Genomic DNA, 18508 nt, shown 5'->3' with positions numbered 1-18508 from the left:
AACAAATAGTTGGACAAATGTGATTGCATAAAAATAAATAACTTCTGCAATGCAAAACCACTAAGCAATGTCATAATGAAGATAATCAACAGACTGGAAAAAATATTTTTCAACTCATATAAATCAATGAGAAAAAAACAATTGCCCATTAGAAAATTGGGCAAAGAATATGAGCTGATAGTTTATCCTAAGGAAATATATAAAAGAATTCTAAACACAGTAAAATATTCTTAATATTACCAAAAACTAAAAAAAAAATGCAAGTTAAAACTAAACTGAAATACTATTATGAATCATGTGACTGTAAAATTTGAATAAAAAACAAACCAGTTTGTATGATCTCCTGCAATAATCTAGGTTGCTTTCTATACTTTTGAAGAATATCTTTTCTTTCTGTATTGAATTTTTCTCAAAAATGTTTCTTTCCCAATATTTAGTTTAAGCTTTCAGTTAATCTTTTATTTTTTTTGGTGCATGCATGCGCGTATGCGTGTGTGTGTGTGTGTGTGTGTGTGTCTATTGTTCAATGATGTATCTTCAGTGCTCAGAAAAGCACTAACTACCACAGTCTAGGAAATTTATAAATATTCGTTGAACGAATATTTAAAAGGGTGGGATGAAGGGGCTGGAAGTAGAAAAGTTTACTCTGTGTCCCAGGCACAGTGTGAGATAAATAAAAAGGAAGATGCTGAATGATTAAAGAGTAACCAATGGAGAAGAGTAAGAAAGAAAGAAAGAAGTGGAAGAGATGTTATAAGGACATTATTTCTTTCACCCAAACGGGTTGAAAGTAAAACTCTGTGAATTTGATGCAGAATTTTCAAAGCAGACTTAATCACTACTCAATTCTCCTATGGTGGATTTCATGCAGATTGCACAGTGTATGTAGAGTTTGCACGTTTTTCATGGGGTTTCAGAAATTTGTGCTTTCCATTTTAGACTATCAAAAACACCTATATTCTTACTTGAGCTTATCTGAAGTTGCATGGCTCTATCAAAAGCAGAGCATTTAGGTCTTTGTAGGGAGGTAGAAGTTATGGGAGAAAGGGACAAGAAATACAGGACATTCCTGCACTCCCACAGAAACTCTGAATAATCTAATTAAGTACAACATCTGAATCATTTTATAAACAAACTGGTGACTGATATCCTGAATGGGTGTCATCAAAGGTCATGACCACATGTGGGGAAGTACCTGTAGATGATCAGGGACCTTTGTATAAAAGTGCAGCTGTGCCTTTGAAAATTTCTTACTAACATCTGCACATGCAGACTAGTTTAGCAATTTACCTTCTATTGGTTGATTGCCAATCAGTTAACACCTAGTTTTATAAATCAGACCTTCAAACTGCTGAACAATGCCTTCATTATTCTACTGTAGAACTGGTTTGTGTCACAAAAGAATGTCTGACTGCCTATCTCCTCACTTAAAAAAAATTATTTTATCCTAATATTTTTATTCTCTCATACTGGATGAACATTTGCAAGCAAAATGTAGATTTGATGCAGTTTCCAGTATCCTGTAATGAGATGGATTTTGTTAATTGAAATATTCTCATTTGGATTATCTTAATCATTGCAAAGAGAGAGTGACTCCAGACCATTTTGACTATTTGGTCTCTACATTCATTGATTCTAATCTTTCATAAATTTTTTTAATGAAGATATTGACTACATGGTCCTATTTTTTGCTTTGCCTCTTACCAGCAATGTCACCTTGAGCAAGTTACTCAAACTCTTTGTGTCTCAGTTTCATCATCTGTAAAATGAGGGATTGCTAGTACCTACTTGAAAGATACTGTGAGTGAGGACAGCAAAAATCAGCTAATGACCATGAACAGGTACTGGAGACAAAAAACTCCATATCTGAGGAATTTAGAAGTATCATGAAGGGAGCAAAGACCACCTGGTGACCATCAAATAGGCCATCAGAGGCAAAACTCCATATCAAGGGAATTTAGAAGTAATTAAAATTCTCTAGTATCTAAATAGGCATCTGGTTCCAGGCCTCTTTCAAAACAATTTCCAAGTAACTGAAATTTCTATACATTTCCAGAACACTATGCTGAAACTCATTGTGCAACCCTTGCTGACACAAAGGCACCAAAATGGTTATAAATGTCATCATTTATCATGACCTGTCTGGCTAATACGGTCCAAATTACCCTCAAGCTTCTGTCTTAAGGTCCATAAATGCTCCTAAGGAGAATCCACCATGGCCCACTCAGTTCTATCTTGCTAAGGTGCCCTGCTGCACTCTTCTGCAGTGTTCTTTCTTTCTACTAAAACTTTCCTTTTTCAAACCTATTCTGTTGTTATTAAATTCTTCTTACCAACTCGCAAGTCGACCACTTTCAGATGCTAGGGCTCTCACACCTCACCCGGCAGTGAAAATTAGATGAATTCCTGTATCTCAAAACAGTTCTTGAGACCTAATAAGTGCTTAAGAAATGGCTATTTTAAATAGATTGGTAATCTATTAGTTATTGAATCAAGTATCTAATTAATGTAGGCTTTATATAAACTTTACAAATTAAGGGTTAATTATGTTTATATAACTACGATTATTATAAATATATAAAAAATATCTGAACTAGAGTGCAACAATTCTTAAGAATCTCCTACTTGTCCCACTTATTTCTTATAAATAAAACTCTATATATAATGGCTTTTGAGGATCACTTGAGGTCAGGAGTTCGAGACCAGCCTGGCCAACATGGTGACACCCCGCCTCTACTAAAAATACAAAAAAAATTAGCCAGGCGTGGTGGAACACACTTGTAATTCCAGCTATTGGAGAGGCTGAAGGGGAAAGATCACTTGAACCTGGGAGATGGAGGCTGTAGTGAGCCGAGATCGCACTGCTGCACTCCAGCCTGGGCAACAGAGCAAGACTCCATCTCAAAAAGAAAAAAGAAAAAAAGAAAAGAAAAGAAATAGATATATGCATACTCTCAACCACAAGGGAGATGAAGTTGAGGGTGCATTTTGCATTAAGTACTATATAAAGAATGCTGCTACACTCATTTCAGGCATCTTGAAACTCAAAATAGCTGTGTGTAAATATACATTCATGGAGGTTCCTTGTTCAAAGACTTAAAAAAGTTTTCTAGTCCTACTTTACTCTTATATCCAGGATAGAAATAATAAAGAAAATAATAAAAAAGGTAGTAAACAGGAAGAAGAGTTATTAAGGAAAACGTGGGTTAAAATAGTTAAAACATAACGTAGGGGTTTCCTCTCCTTCCTTCAGTCTCATGGGCTCTCCACAAACCTCAGTTGTGTAACAGGAAATACAACAGAAATATTTCTGGGTTTGGAAAATCTGCAGGACTGGTTTTGCCTCTTATGGAATCATTTCCCAGAGATGATAGCCAAGATGGGTAAAGTGATCTCACAAGGGTGTTTACATAGATTAGGAATTAGCAATCAGTGACACAGATACAAAGCTGGCAAAGATGACGATGAAGGCCATGGTAGCAGCTGACTCTGAGAAACCGTGTGTGTGTGTGTGTGTGTGCGTGTGTGTGTGTGTGTATGTGAGTATGTGTGTGTCATATGAGGGACCAGGTGTGGGTCAGGAGGAGTCCTGCTTATCATCCCTCTCTTTGCAGATCCCACCCCACAGGCCTTGGAAACCTGAGGCAGTATTCTTCTGGGATATTTCCAACTAGGCTTCCCATGAGCATGTTAGAGCCAGCCTAGCTGGTGAATTTTACTTCTGTCACCTCTCAGAGGGAAGAGGTCTGAGAGGCTCAGGCCTCTTCCAGCTTTTGAGGATTCCAGCATAGTAGAAACATAAAAAGGTCCAAAGAGAATTACAAAAATCATCTAAGTTCTTATACTTAACAAGTCAATGCTTACTAAAAAAATCAATCAATCAAACTTTTGTTTGAAATAATTATAGATTCCAAGGAAGTTGTAAAGATAGTACAGGAGGTCCCTGTGCATCTTTCACCCAGTTTCCTCCAGTTTTATGCCACTAGAGTACAATATCCAAACCAGGACATTGACATTGGAGCCATATGCATGTATATTTCCATGTCATTTTATTTCATGTGTATGCTCATGTACCCATCACTTCAGTCAGGTTAGAGACTAGACCATCCCTCATGCTGCCTTCCTCACTACCAACCCTAACCCCTGGAGGTCATTAATCTGTTCTTTATCACTACAATTTGGTCATTTTGAGAATGAATAAAATCACACAGTAATATAAGCCTTTTGAGACTGGCATTTTTTCACTCAGCATAACATCCTTAAGATCCATCAATAATTTTTCCATTTTATTGCTGAGTGGTATTCTACAGTATAGATATACTAAAGTTTAACTCTTCATCTAAGGTAGGATATTTTGGTTGTTTCCAGTTTTGACTATTACAAATAAAGCTTCCATGAGTATTCACCTACAGGTTTTTGTGTGAAAATAAGTTTTCATTTCTCTGCGATAAAGACCCCGGGATACAAATTCTGGGTCATATGGTGTTTGTTTAGCATTATAAGACTTGGATATACTGACTTCGAATGTGTACTAATTTACCCCTTACCAGGTATTTATGAGTCGTGATTTTTTATTTTAGCCATTCTGATATTTCATTGTGGTTTAAATTTGCATTTGTCTAATGGTTAATGATGTTGCGTATCTTTTAATGTGTTTATTTGCTCTCTCTGTGTCCTCTTTGGTGAGAAGTCTCTTCATGTATTTTGCTTATTTTCTAATTGGACTGTTTGGGTTTATTTACTGTTGAGTTTGACAATCTTTATATATTCTACATATGAGTCTTTTGTCAGATATGTGATTTGCAAGCATTTTCTGCCAGCCTATAGCTTGTTTTATTCATGTCTTAACACATCCGAAGTCATAAAACAAACATTTTTTAATTTGATGGTGTCCAATTTATTTAATTTTTTTTCTTTTATGGATTGTGCTTTCAGTATCTTACCCAAAAACTCTTCACAAAGCTCTAGGTCCTGAATATTTTATTCTAAAAGTTTTACTTATAAGTCTATGATCCATTTTAAGTAATTTTCATACAAAGTGTAAGGTTTAGGACAAGGTTTATTTTTTGACCTATGAATACATAACTACTCTCCTACCGTTTGTTGAAAAGACTATCCTGATTTTTTGCTGAATTGCTTTCACATTTTTGTCAAACATCAGTTATACATAGAGGTGTGGGTCTATTTCTGCATTCTCTATTCTGTTCCATTGATCTATGTGTCTATCCCTCTGCCAATACCAACAATGTTGATGGCTGTAGCTTTATAATAAGTCTTAAAATTGGGTACAGTGATTCTTCCCACTATGTTTTTTTTTGAAAACTATTATAGCTACTCTAGTTCCTTTTCAGTCCTATACATTTTAGAATAATCTTGTCATAAATTTTAAAAAGTGTACTTTAAATGCTTAAATTAAAAAAAATGCTTAAAAATATTCCAAAACTTCAATGCAAAGCAGTTCATGTTTTAGGAGAAAAATATAGATGACTTTGCTAAAAAATTAATTCATACAAAAGCTATGTATGTAGATACAGGTTAAGCATCCCTAACCCAAAAATATAAAATCAGAAATGCTCTAAAATCCAAAACTTTCAGACATGATACCACCATTGGAAAATTCCACACCTGACTTTATGTGACTGGTTGCAGTCAAAAGCAGTCAAAACTCTGTTTTATGCACAAACCTATTAAACAGTTTGTATAAAATTACCTTTAGGTTATGTGTATAAGGTGTATATAAAACATAAATTTTGTGTTTAGACTTGGGTCTCATTCTCAAGATATCTCATTATGTATATGCAAGTATCTTAACATGCAAAAAAAAAAAAAATCTGAAATCCAAAACATTGCTGGTCCCAAGCATTTTGGTTGTGGGATACTCCACCTGTATCTAATAAACGGGCACAAGTTTAAAGTTATATGATGAACTATATGCATAGATCTCATTTAAATAATAACTAAAAATCAATTTTGAAGGTCTTTGTGTGTAAGCAGCCTGGGGCCAAATGGTCCCTTTGTCCCTCCCATTCCCTGGAATAGACCCTGTTTCTCATTTCTTTTAGTAATAAGAACGAAGATCAGCAACCTAACCATATCTCTTCTAAATGGTGATATTTTCTTTTCTTACACTTGGAAAATGGGCCAATTGTTTCCCCCTGAAATTTCATAAAGATAAAAATACATAAATACCTATGCATATAATGCCATTTATAGAAAAAGAAAAGGCAAGAAAATCTTCCCCTTTCTTTGGTACAGATAGGCCTGGAAGGGAAAATTAGCCTCCATGAATCCCTCTGATTTCTTTTATTTTTAAAAAACACACGAAGTATACAAATGAAGATAGATTTCTTTACGTAAAGACTCAACCATTGTTTATGCACACCATTAGGAGTCTAACTTGTTTCTTAGCTCACCTAATTTTAAAAAAAATACAAATGTAAAATGTAAAGAAGTTTTATATGAAAATTTTGGAGGTAATCATTATAAAAACAACTGTAAAGACAACAGTCTTTCATCAGTTTCAATCATCACAACATAATTTTTAGTAACAGAAAATAGTATGCTGGGATCCGTCATTAGATAAGTAGGCATAGAAGAACCTATCTACAAAGTTTGGTTTGGAAGGGTTCAGAAAGAGAGAGGACATGGTGGTGGTACAGACAGACAGATGTTTTCCTAGCACCCTTTCCTGTCTTTAATCATTGAAGCAACTTCTTAGTTGCTTATGAAAATACAAATACCTCTGCAAAGGGCAACACTAAGGCTTATGAAAATGCAAATACCTCTGCAAAGGGTTACACTAGAAACCAGTGGTTCTCAACCCTGGTGCACATGAGAATCAGGTAGAGAGCCTAAAGGCCCAGACTATTGGAGAGTCTGAATCAACTGGTCTAGGGTAGAGCCTGGGCATTTTTTTTTAAGCTCCCCCAGGTGATTCAAATGTACAGCCAAGCTTGAGAACCATTGCCTTAAAGCTTTTATCAGCTTTTATGTTAGCTTTCACTTAATGGCTTGCTACAGTGGTTCTTCTTCCTGGCAACACATTAGAATCAGCTGGGGAGCTGTTAGAATGCTAGGGAACCACCTCCTGGGATTCTGAATCAATTGATCTGAGGTAGAGCCTAGGCATCTGTATTTTAAAAACCAAACTAAAACAAACTTAAGCGATTCTAAAGAGCACCCATTTTGGAGAACCACTGGAGGTGGAAAACGGTACAGTTATCTTTTTCTTTTCCTTTTTATTTTGGAGAGGTGTGGTAGGGAGAGGAAAGATAAGAGGAAGAACAGGATGTTGAGGTTGTAAGGAGCTGCAGAAACAGAAACTTCACCTTCCTTACAATTTTTTTCCTCTAAGTCTTCTTTGGCTGAGAAGCTAGAATTCCTCTTTTTGAGAACTGGAGGCAAAATGAGTATGTTTGTGTGCAGGCCTCGGAAAAGAGAGAGTTCAAGGTATGCCAGATTCAAGACTTGTCAAACTGTAGGTAAGGTTTGTTCCATAACTCTCTCAAGGAAACCTTAAAGAGTTGTTTTCCAAGAGCCATGAAATTACAATTTGATCAGATCTACTTATACATCTACTCAGTACCCCTAATAGCGACTATCACATAGTACAGCATAATGTGATAATGGGTCACTAATCAGTTGGGTGAAGCCATTAATAAAATCATTCTGCCTCTTTCTCTTTTTGAGAATTCAGCTTTGAATTCTGAAATAATCATTCATCCAAACATCTGAATTCCTCAGACATTATCCCCTTTGGACACATACAACCACTAGTGTACCACACAAATCAGAGATCTGGCTTGGCACCTTCCAGAGAGTTGGAATGCAAATAACACCTTCAAACTGTACAAGATGTGACAGGATTTTTTATTTTAATTTAACAGCTGTAAATAGGAGAGTTTTTTTAAGACCTTCCTTCTGTTTTATTATTCTTTCTGAATTTCAACCCAAAAGCCCTTGATAACTTGATAACATATTTGTAATGAGCCGAAATCAATCAATCAAATGTTTCCTTTCATCACAAGGCAAAAGGGCAGGAGGGGGTTCTGCAACTATATCAGTCTTCTTGTGATTCACAGCACTCGTTTTAATATATCCCAGGGACAATTAGAAAGCAAAAAATATTTAAAAAAATAAAAACCTTCCATGAAAACACAAACGTATCCAATTTATTCACTGAGCTATTTCTGTATTTAGTGAGATCAAGGCTCTCTAGGGATAACAAACATTCACATCAACTACATATTCTTTTATTGGCAGGTATGTATTACTGTAGCAAAATCAGTAGACCTTGGTTTAAAAAGATCACTGATTACAGTTTATTAAAAAAAGAATGCCCATACTAAATGGCTTTTTCTAACATTTTTTGGACAGTTCAATCTTTAAGCCGTGTATAAGTCATTTGAAAATATAAATGTATATTTTAAAATTTAGCTTTGTAGTTAGAAGTAGTGCTGTTTGCAAGGACAATTTCTTCCTGGTGATATTTACGTATAATTTTCAAATTCTTTCTTTTAATATACACATTAACACATTCCTTCATCAGATATTTATTGATCACCTATTGTGTACCACATGCTATTCTATAGGTTGAGGGTAAAGAGGTGAAGAATACAGATCTCATAAAGAGTTTGGAAATGTTATCTCCTTACAAAGTGCTAAGCCTGATCTCTGAATTTGTGTGCTTCAAAAACAGTGTGTATGTATATTATTGTAAGAAAGTTGGACAACACACACATAAAAATAAGATGATTTCAGATGATAGTAAGTGTTCACAAGAATTCAGAGCAGAGTGATGGAATAGAAAATGTTGGGAGGCGACAGAGAGGGAGACTAGTTTTGAGAACTGTTTAGCATAAATCTCTCCAAGGAGGTGCCAGTCAAGTGAGGGTTGCCAGATTTAGCAAATAAAAATATATAATGCCAATTAAACTCAAATGTCAGATAAACAATGAATACTTTTCTAGTGTAAGTATATCCCCTGCAATATTTGGGACACATTTGTACTAAAAACACAAATGTGTTTTAATATGAAATTCAAGTTTGAGTGGGCATCATGTATTGTATCTGGCAACCTTAAATCAAGCTGAGACCTGACAGGCAAGAAGGAGTTTGCAGGTGAGTTTTCCAGGCAGAGGGGAAAGTGAGTACACATGTATGAACTAACTGTGGTAGCAAAGGGCAACCCTTACAAAAGTACAGATGCTTCTCAATTTATGATGGGGTTACATCCTAATAAGCTCATAATAAGTTGAAAACATTGTGACAGAAATGCAATTTATACACCTAAACTGCCCACATTTTAGCTTGGCCAAGCCTACCTTAAATATGTTCAGAATACTTAATTAGCTTACAGTTGGGCAAAATCATCTAACATGAAGCCTATTTTATAAGAAAGTGTTGATTATCTCATGTAATTTATTGAATACTGTATTGAAAGTGAAAAACAATGGTTGCTTGGGTACTCAAAGTATGGTTTCTCCTGGGTGCATACTGCTGTCGTGCCATTGTCAAGTAAAAAAATCTTAAGTTGAACCATTAACTTACGTAAGTTGGGGACAATCTGTACTCAATTTAAAATAGCCTAATTTGCAACTAGATTAGTAAAGAAGCTATTACTGACATTTAAAAATAATTTAGTAGCTGGGTCATATGAAATGAAAGATTATGAAATGCTTTTATATATTTGCAGCTCTTTTTAACTGAGTGAGAATTGGAGAATGTGGTCAGAGGAACAGGGTCCACTGGAAAGAAACTTCAAGCTTGTGTATTAGTATCCCTTTTTAATTGAATATCAACCAGAGTTAAGATAAACTCTTCTGATATTAAAATATAATTTGATTGGAAATTTAAACTCTAATTATATCAAACTGGTTCTTGTAAACACACACACACACACACACACACACACACACACACCTTTTACTCCGGGGGAGAGGAACTTGAGTTAAAGAGAGTAAAAGCTTGTCCAAACTAATTTTCAGAACCTACATCTAATTTCTTAGATATGTGCACTTCTCATAAGTTCATATTGCTGCCCATTCTCTTACTATCAGTTTAAGTAAAAATTAGAGCAATCCTGTAGCATGATAAATCATCAACTTGTGATTTCCAAAATAAGTTCTAGTAACTATTTAAGTTACTAATTGCTATAGGTTAATATAAATGTATCATTTAAAGCTCTTTTTCTACATAAAGAAACTACTTCAGGTTGGTTGCTAAAAAACTGATTATTTCAATTGTTTTGTGAGAAAATGTTTTGTATCCCATAGCAACTGAATTTGCTGATTAGTTTTTATGCTAGACAATAGAATGACACACAAAAACACGGTAATCTTAACTTGCATAGTTTCATCAAGTCACAAGAGCATAACTAAAGGCAATCTTTACATTAATGTTCTATGGAGCTATATCCTACATGAATTGCTAACAACTAGCTATGAACTAACTATGTCATATGCGGCAACTGAAGTGATTGTTAGTAATATTTTACTAACACTCTATAAATTATGACGAAAGTGAGGTAATAGATATCTATGTTAACTATTTTAATTGTATTTTAGGATAAACTTATTTACTTAAATTTAGGTTCTTTGTTGAAATTCTAGTTCAATTAAAAATCTCATGAATACATGTTGCCACATTTTGATCTCAGCAGTATCTGTCAAGATAAATTAAGATTGTTTTATAATTCTCTGGCCAAGAATTTCATCAGGTAGGTTCATTATCTGCTGTCCAAGCTGGTTAGTTTATTTGATTAAAGCCCAGGACTCATGACAACAAGGTCAGGGATTCAGTCGTGTCTCTGGGTTAATTTACCTTGACTTCCATTTACATTTTAAATGCTGAACAACTTCTTACAAATCTGTGGGTCACCAAAGATTAGGCATCTGGTCATGACCGGGACCAGTGGATTGCCACTATCAGAAAAACAGCTCTATCTCATGGCTTTGGTGGCATTTGGCTTGTACATACTACATAAGCATTTGCTTAATCTGATGATCTGCATCAACTCCCCTAATATTTAGTGTTCATTAGTGGGTTTTGCTTTTCTATGTCTATTGTGTCAGAGATATTTGGGAAGTAATTTGTAATTTCAATTTTGAATTAACTTTGTTCAAATAAAATTTCTTAAGAATGGGCATTTATCTTTAGATTAAGGCCAATAGGAATTATCTAAATACCGATAACTGCCAGTTAGTTTGGAGAGAGCAGTTTCGTTGTGGATCTTGACCCCATCCCCAATCCTTGCTGTTGGAGGAACTCCATTCTGCTTTAAGGTATCTCCCAACCATTTTTAGAAATCTTCGGGGACAGTCTGCAATGCTTATGAATATACCCTACTTCATCTTCTTTTGGGTAACTTCTAATATGGCACTCAGAGGCAAGGACTCCCCATGGCCCCAGTGCCTCTGATGTTTGCTGAGACCCATCAGATGGAGCTGCTGGGTATAATCTGGCCTTGCAGCTGCTCCATTTCTGACCTCAGGGGAGAAAGTGCTCTTGAAATTCCCTCCTCTAACCTTTTGTAATATTCTGATATACAAGCTTGAGAGCATTGCTAGTTGATAAATATTTTAAAATAAACAGCTCTTTCTTTTTAGTTTCAAGGTTTTTATTTTAGTTTAGTTTTTGAGACATACTCTTGCTCTGTCGCCGAGGCTGGAGTGCAGTGGTGTGATCTCAGCTCACTGCAACCTCTGCCTCCTGGGTTCAAGCGATTCTCATGCCTTAGCTTCCTGAGTAGCTGGGATCACAGGTGCATGCCACCACGTCCAGCTCATTTTTTTTGTATTTTTAGTAGAGACGGGGTTTCACCATGTTGGCCAGGCTGGTTTCAAACTCCTGGCCTCAAGTGATCAGCCCCTCCCTCCACATCCCCTATGCCACCTTGCCCACCTTCAGCCTCCCAAAGTGCTAGAATTACAGGTATGAGCCACTGTGCCTGGCCTAGTTTTCAGGTTTTTAATCTCAGCCTTTCAGTGGTGTGGCTGTGGCCAGCTTGACAGCTGGGAGCTTGAAATCGGTCATGGTAGGAGTTTTTACCTTATGACAATCACCAAGTGCTACAAATCAGGACTTTTTTTTTTCCTTAGAGAGCCATTTACCAACATACCACTGGCTCTTCCCCTGCCTCTTTTACCCTTTTCCCCAAGACTCTGGAATGTGACCACAAAAATGGGAAAATAATTGGGCTGATGGGATAATACCATTTTCCCAGTCCTGGCTGAATCTGAGCATAAATCTGTTTTCTTAGGGCCTCCCCTTCTTACAAGGCTCCTAAGTTCTTTAGGAAAACAGAATCCATGCGGTTTCCCTACCCCAACAAAGGTTCCAGACCCTCTCTACCTCACACATGGCATCAACACAATTTTAGCTATAAACCTGATAACTTTAGACTCTTGGTTCCCTAAGGGAGATAGATACAGGGACCCATCTGTGTACCACCATCCCCAGCACATATTTTAAAGTTATTCAGACACACCTCAGAACTAGGGTAAGTGCAGTTTAGGATCTCAACTATGAAAACCAGAGGCAACTGGCACACTTTCATTATTAACTGCAATGAACCATTTACCAACCTGCTAATTGCTTTCTCCTCAATCTCCTCCCATTTCTTGTGCCACTTATATCAGGGAATTGAATAGGATGAAGAAATCACTTTAGTATTTTGGTACTGGAGAAGAGCATATCATTCTTAGACAGGGTCTTGCTCTGTCACTCAGCCAGGAGTGCAGTGGCATGATCATGGCTCAGGCAGCCTTGACCTCCCAGACTCAAGAGATGTTCCCACTTCCACCTCCCAAGTAGCTGAGACTACATGTATGCACTACTACACCTAGCTAACGTTTTAATTTTTATTTTTTGTAGAGATGGGGTCTTACCATTTGCCCAGGCTCCTTTTGAACTCCTGGTCTCAAGTGATTCTCCTACCTCAGCCTCCTAAAGTGCTGGGATTATAGGCGTGAGCCACTGCACCTGGCCCCATATCACTTTTTTTTTTTTTTTTTCCAGACAGCTAGAGTGCAGTGGTGCCATCCTCTGCCTCCTGGGTTCAAATTATTCTCCCACCTCAGCCTCCTGGGTTCAAACTATTCTCCCACCTCAGCCTCCCAGGTAGCAGGGACTACAGGTGTGCACCACCATGCCCAGCTAATTTTTGTATTTTTGGTAGAGATGTGATTTCACCATGTTGGCCAGGCTGGTCTTGAACTCCTGAGCTCAGGCGATCCGCCCGCCTCAGCCTCCCACAGTGCTGGGATTACAGGCGTGAGCCACCGTGTTTGGCCCCATATCATTCTTTAAAATGAATTAGAATACAAAATATTACAAATAAATTTGTAACTACAATACAGTATAGCAACATAATAGGGACACTAAATCAGGAAATACCAAGGTTCCTGCAGTTTCTTCTACTTTAAATAAAATGTTATAATAATTTCAGCTATTCACTTTATATGTGCTATACAGTTCAAAGCAACCTCATGCCTCTCCCTGAATGGTAGGAAGTTAAAATGTGGACTTTGCCACTGCACTTTGACCCTGTTAACTAATATTGTGCAGGCAGCATCCATACTCATTATGTACTATGTCCATAAGGTAAGCATCTTCCAAAAATAAAAATCAGTGTTATTAGCAATGCCTTGCTTTCAACAGAGATTTATTGAATAGCCACACTAAGAGGGATAAAGTGAGAAACGAGATGGACCCTGTCCTCAACGAACTTTGGTCTTGGGAAAGATGAAGCATATAATCAAATTGTGGCAATGCATAGTGTAACTGCCAGAGCAGACGAATGTGTAGAGAGGATGAGCGCCTACAGGCTAGGAGGGACTTGAATCTGCCAGGAAGCGGAACAAGTAAGTTTTCCAAAGTCTGTGCAAAAGTTTTGCAGCCACAATTTAACTTGAGCTCAGAACTGTTTTCACACCCTGTAAAAAGAGCAGGTATAGATGAAAGATGAACAATCAGCGATGACCATTAATTATCCCTTCCTATTTCTATGCTCCACAGTGCTGGTGCCATCAGCTCTCTGAGCCCTGGCTCTGTTCTTAATGCATTTTTTTTCTTTAATATTGGGTGCTGGCCAGGCGCGGTCACTCAAGCCTGTAATCCCAGCACTTCGGGAGGCCAAGACAGGCAGATCACTTGAGGTCAGGAGTTCAAGACCAGCCTGGCAAAAATGGCGAAACCCCATCTCTACTAAAAATGCAAAAATTAGGTGGGCTTGGTGGTGCATGCCTGTAATTCTAGCTACTCAGGAGGCTGAGGCAGGAGAATTGCTTGAGCCCAGGAGATGGAGGTTGCAGTGAGCTGACATCGCGCTACTGTACTCCAGCCTGAGTGAAGGAGTGAGACTGTCTCAAAAAAAAAAAAAAAACAACAAAAAAAAACCTGGGTGCTGAGGCCAAAGTGACTAGCTTGTATTCTACTAATAACCTTCCAAGAGCTGTGCTATATAGTTTTATTAAGTTACCTTTTAGCCTTCTTTTTATTTAGAATTATAGTTCCTAACTTTTCAAAATTACTCTTTGCACACATTTTCCTTCCTTTTAAGATGAAAAGGGAACTTTATCCTGATGTTAGGATTGATCATATAATCTGCATTAAAAAAAAAAAAGTACGACCGGGCGCGGTGGCTCACACCTGTAATCCTAGCACTTCGGTAGGCCAAGGCAGATGGATCACCTGAGGACCGGAGTTCGAGACGAGCCTGGCCAACACGGCAAAACCCCGTCTCTACTAAACATAAAAAAATTAGCTGGGCATGGTGGTGGTCACCTATAATCCCAGCTACTCAGGAGGCCGAGGCAGGAGAATTGCTTGAACCCAAGGAGCGGATGTTGCAGTGAGGCAAGATCCTGCCACTGCACTCCAGCCTGGGTGACAGAGCGAGACTCAGTCTCAAAAAAAAAAAATAAAAAAAGTCCTCCCAAAATAGCTTTTCAGAAATGTGTGACTGCCAAAGTACAGTACAGTAAGACCTCTCCACACATGGCTGAATAAACTCTTACAGAACATTGTGGAGAAGAATTTAGATTGGGATGTCAATGTCCTGCTTAGTTAATTAGAGTGTACATACTTCCTTTAGTAGAATAGTGTGTTCTTTTGCAATGATATGTTTCTGAAAGAGGATCTTTAAACAGCACAAGGATTCATTGTTTTGTATTCCTTAATGATTTGGGAAGAACAAATTGTTAATGTATGTAGGCCAGGTATGTTTTCTTAGCATGCCTTGTCTTATGCATTAATTATTCTTTAGTTATTTATTTAGTTTGATTCCTTCCAGAACTGATTTCTTCTTAACACAAGGACAAATACTAATTCAAATCACTTTGGAAATGACCTAAAAGTCATCAGAAATATCTTGAGTGGAGTTAACACAGTATATAGAACTGTTCAGGAAGTTTTCATAATGAACTAATAAACCATTCTCTTTAAATCTGTAAAGAACAGAGACAAATAGGTAACTTCAGAGGTCTTATCTCTGTAAACCTTACATTATTATTATCTGGCATAAACTTACAACAAACAAACAAACAAAAACCCACCCAGAAAACTTCACTATCCCCATCCTATTCTGCATTGTTATAGTAAGAATTATTGGTAGATGTAGCTGCAGGCACTAGCAAATGACCTTCTCAGAGGACAACCCGGAGAAAACTAGCTAAAAAGTGCCCTAGCAACGTGCCCAATCTTCAGGTTTTGAAGGACTACTGTGTTGCTGCTGTTGTGTGTGTGTGTGTGTTTGCTAGCAACTTATCAGTTTTCCTAAGATTTTCCAAAGAAAGTGATTTTTAAGTAGCATTTGATAAACATGTCTAAATTAATTATGAAGAGAACTAGATGGTAAGGATCCTAAAACAGTGGAATGTGTTCCTGAGAGTGACAACAGAATCAGCTACCCAGCCTTTAAAAGGAGGATTTATATCCTTTTAATAACAGTATTAATAATAGTAGGGTGATTCAGGGGAAGTCCTTCAAGAGACAAAGTAATGCCGAGTGACCACTCCGAGTTTCTTTGAATATAAAATTCCATAATAAATGAACTTATTTTTCTTAAAATTGTTCACACATAGTGCAAGGCCTAGGGTTTTTAATTTATTAACAAGCTTAAAAAGTCTATTTAGTTCCTTCTAAACAACAGTTAGCAAGCTTTAGTAAGGCAGAAGTCTGGAAATTGTTCTTCAGCTAGGGGCCAGGCCTTGAACACCTGGTTTCTGAACAATGTGAACTTCAACAATGTGAACAACGTGAACCTCGGTGGAACCGTAAATGTTACCAAATAGAAAAACTGCTATGACCCAATTTCTCTGTACACATGTACCATTTACTTTACAACCTTGGAGCCTGATAAATAGGAAGTGTCTCACCCTGTTTTCTGGGTTGGCAGTGTTTGCCATGCAGGTAGAATACTGCAGGTCAAATCTCATATTGTGCTAAATCACAGCATTCTGAAAAACTTGGGGCCTTGCAGAAGGCTATATCTCAGAAAAGTTACTGCTTCAAATAAATGTGCCATTTTATAAAATTATACCTACTGTATCAGAAAAAAAATGTTCTCTCATGTGAGTGACATTTATATGACTGCCATTTGTAGGGAATAGGACATTCTCACATAGCAAGGCTGAAGAATGGTTTTGAAAGCTGAGAGTATTCTCTGAATGGTAAATGTGGTAGAACTTTAAGATGCTCCTGTGGGAAGAGACTCTCCCCCCACAACTGGAGAGTTTCCTTATAAAAATGGAACGTGCATTATTATGAAAAAAGTAACCACTGAATTATAGTTGTAGCATTAAGGAGATTTTCTATATATTTCAAACTTGCAGGCATCTTTAGTCACGGCTTTTCACCTTGTTAGAGTTGAACTTTCTGGATCATCTGGCCCAATAGCCAGCCTTTTATTTTACATCTGTGGAAACTGAGGCTGAGATATTCAGCTTCTAGTTATTATAGAACTAGGAATAGTATTCTTCCTCCCCTCTCTCATTCTCTATCCAATTCACTTTCTCAGCTCACTGCAACCTCTGCCTCCCAGGTTCAAGTGATTTTCCTGTCTCAGCCTCCTGTGTAGCTGGGATTACAGGCACCTGCCACCACGCCTGGCTAATTTTTGTATTTTTAGTAGAGACTGGGTTGCACTATGTTGGCCAGGCTGGTCTCGAACTCCTGACCTCAAGTGATCCACCGGCCTTGGCCTCCCAAAGTGTTGGGATTACAGGCTTGAGCCACCGTACCCAGCCTCAGTACACCAATCTTTTAAAGAAAGTTCCTAAATTACCATCTAGAGGTGAGAAAAAGAATAATAAAATTCTGTCTCTGGACAAACAAACGGAACTGAGGCTTTATTTACTCTTCACAATAAATTATATTCTGAACAATCTTCCTCCAGAAAAATAACCTTTAAATTGCAAGAGGAAATTTAAATCAAGATAAAAAATGGAAGTGGTTGCAGGTATCAGGACAAATTTTTAGTTCCTGGTCAAGAAGCAGCCTCGGATCTGAGACCTTGGAGATTGCTAAAGCCACATTCTTCCAGCCTACTTTTTGATGGGCGCCCCAAGAGTGCGCCAATCCAGAAGTAAGATGCAGAAAAGAATCTAACCCCCTAATTTTCCCCCTTTGGGCTTCTCTGCACTCTGGGGTAGGGATGAGCCTTAAACTCCAGGAAGTCAGAAGCTTACTGAATCGCGGAGCAGCCTCGGGTGGCTTTCCTCTGAAGGGATGCCGGGGCGTGGCCGGGAGTTTGCAAGCACCTGTTCCTCAGTGCGAGTGGGCTGGGGACTGGGGTCCTAGCAGCAGGGACTGGAGGTGAGCTGAGGCAGATAAGGGACGGGAGCCTTGTGGCGAAAAGTGACCCACCTGTGGGAGAGGCGCTTCCAAGGAGGAAGCGTCCAGCGCAGCCGGTGCGTGCCGCGGGCCGGGCGGGTAGAGCGAAGTTTCGCCGCGCCTGCAGCGCAGTGCTGCGGCTTGTGGCTCTCGCTGCTATAAGAAGCCAGAGAAGGGCGGGACAGTCCGCTAGATTTCGCAAGAGAAGCAGAGAACTTGTTTCCTGGAAGAGTTCAAGCTGAGAATCCCAGCAGCTGGAAGGACCGGAATTTCTATATTGCGGTGCTGCCGATGGTGCCGCTGACCCCCGGGAAGCGGGGATTTTAAGGGTTTCACCCGAGCCCTTGGCATCTGTGCATCCCAGGGTGATTGAGGTTTGGAGAGGTCTAGGAATCCCCCTTTCCTAAAGGAGCAAGAAGGATCTCTTTGAGTAGCTGAGAAAACAGCACCTGGACTAGGCTTCTAGGCAATTCTTTTGCCATCTTGTCTCAGTTTATAGAAAAGGTGGTATCTTTCCCCTCTGCCTGGAAGCCATGGGTTCTTATGGGGCTCATAACTTGGAAGATCTTGAGTTTTCAGGTCTTAATTTAGGTAGATTAAAGAAATAAAACAAATGAAAGAGGGATAGGGATACCTTATGATATATATGCAAATGGATTTGTGTGTCTTTCTACAG

At 38.1% G+C, this 18508-nt stretch overlaps 1 protein-coding gene across 1 annotated transcript in view; it reads right to left on the bottom strand.

The window, feature by feature from the left end:
• STEAP4 (STEAP4 metalloreductase) overlaps positions 1–17971 on the bottom strand; it is a 29794-nt gene extending 11823 nt beyond the window's left edge. The window contains exon 1 of the mRNA XM_002818269.3: positions 17866–17971. The gene's annotated coding sequence lies outside the window, so the exon portion shown is untranslated. The remainder of the gene's footprint in view (positions 1–17865) is intronic.
• Positions 17972–18508: the final 537 nt, after the last annotated feature.

The sequence above is a fragment of the Pongo abelii genome, chromosome 6, assembly GCF_028885655.2.
Source record: "Pongo abelii isolate AG06213 chromosome 6, NHGRI_mPonAbe1-v2.0_pri, whole genome shotgun sequence".
NCBI classification, from domain to species: Eukaryota; Metazoa; Chordata; class Mammalia; order Primates; family Hominidae; genus Pongo; species Pongo abelii.
The sequence above is the reverse complement of the archived record's forward strand: the minus strand, read 5'-3'. Positions and strand labels throughout refer to the sequence as shown.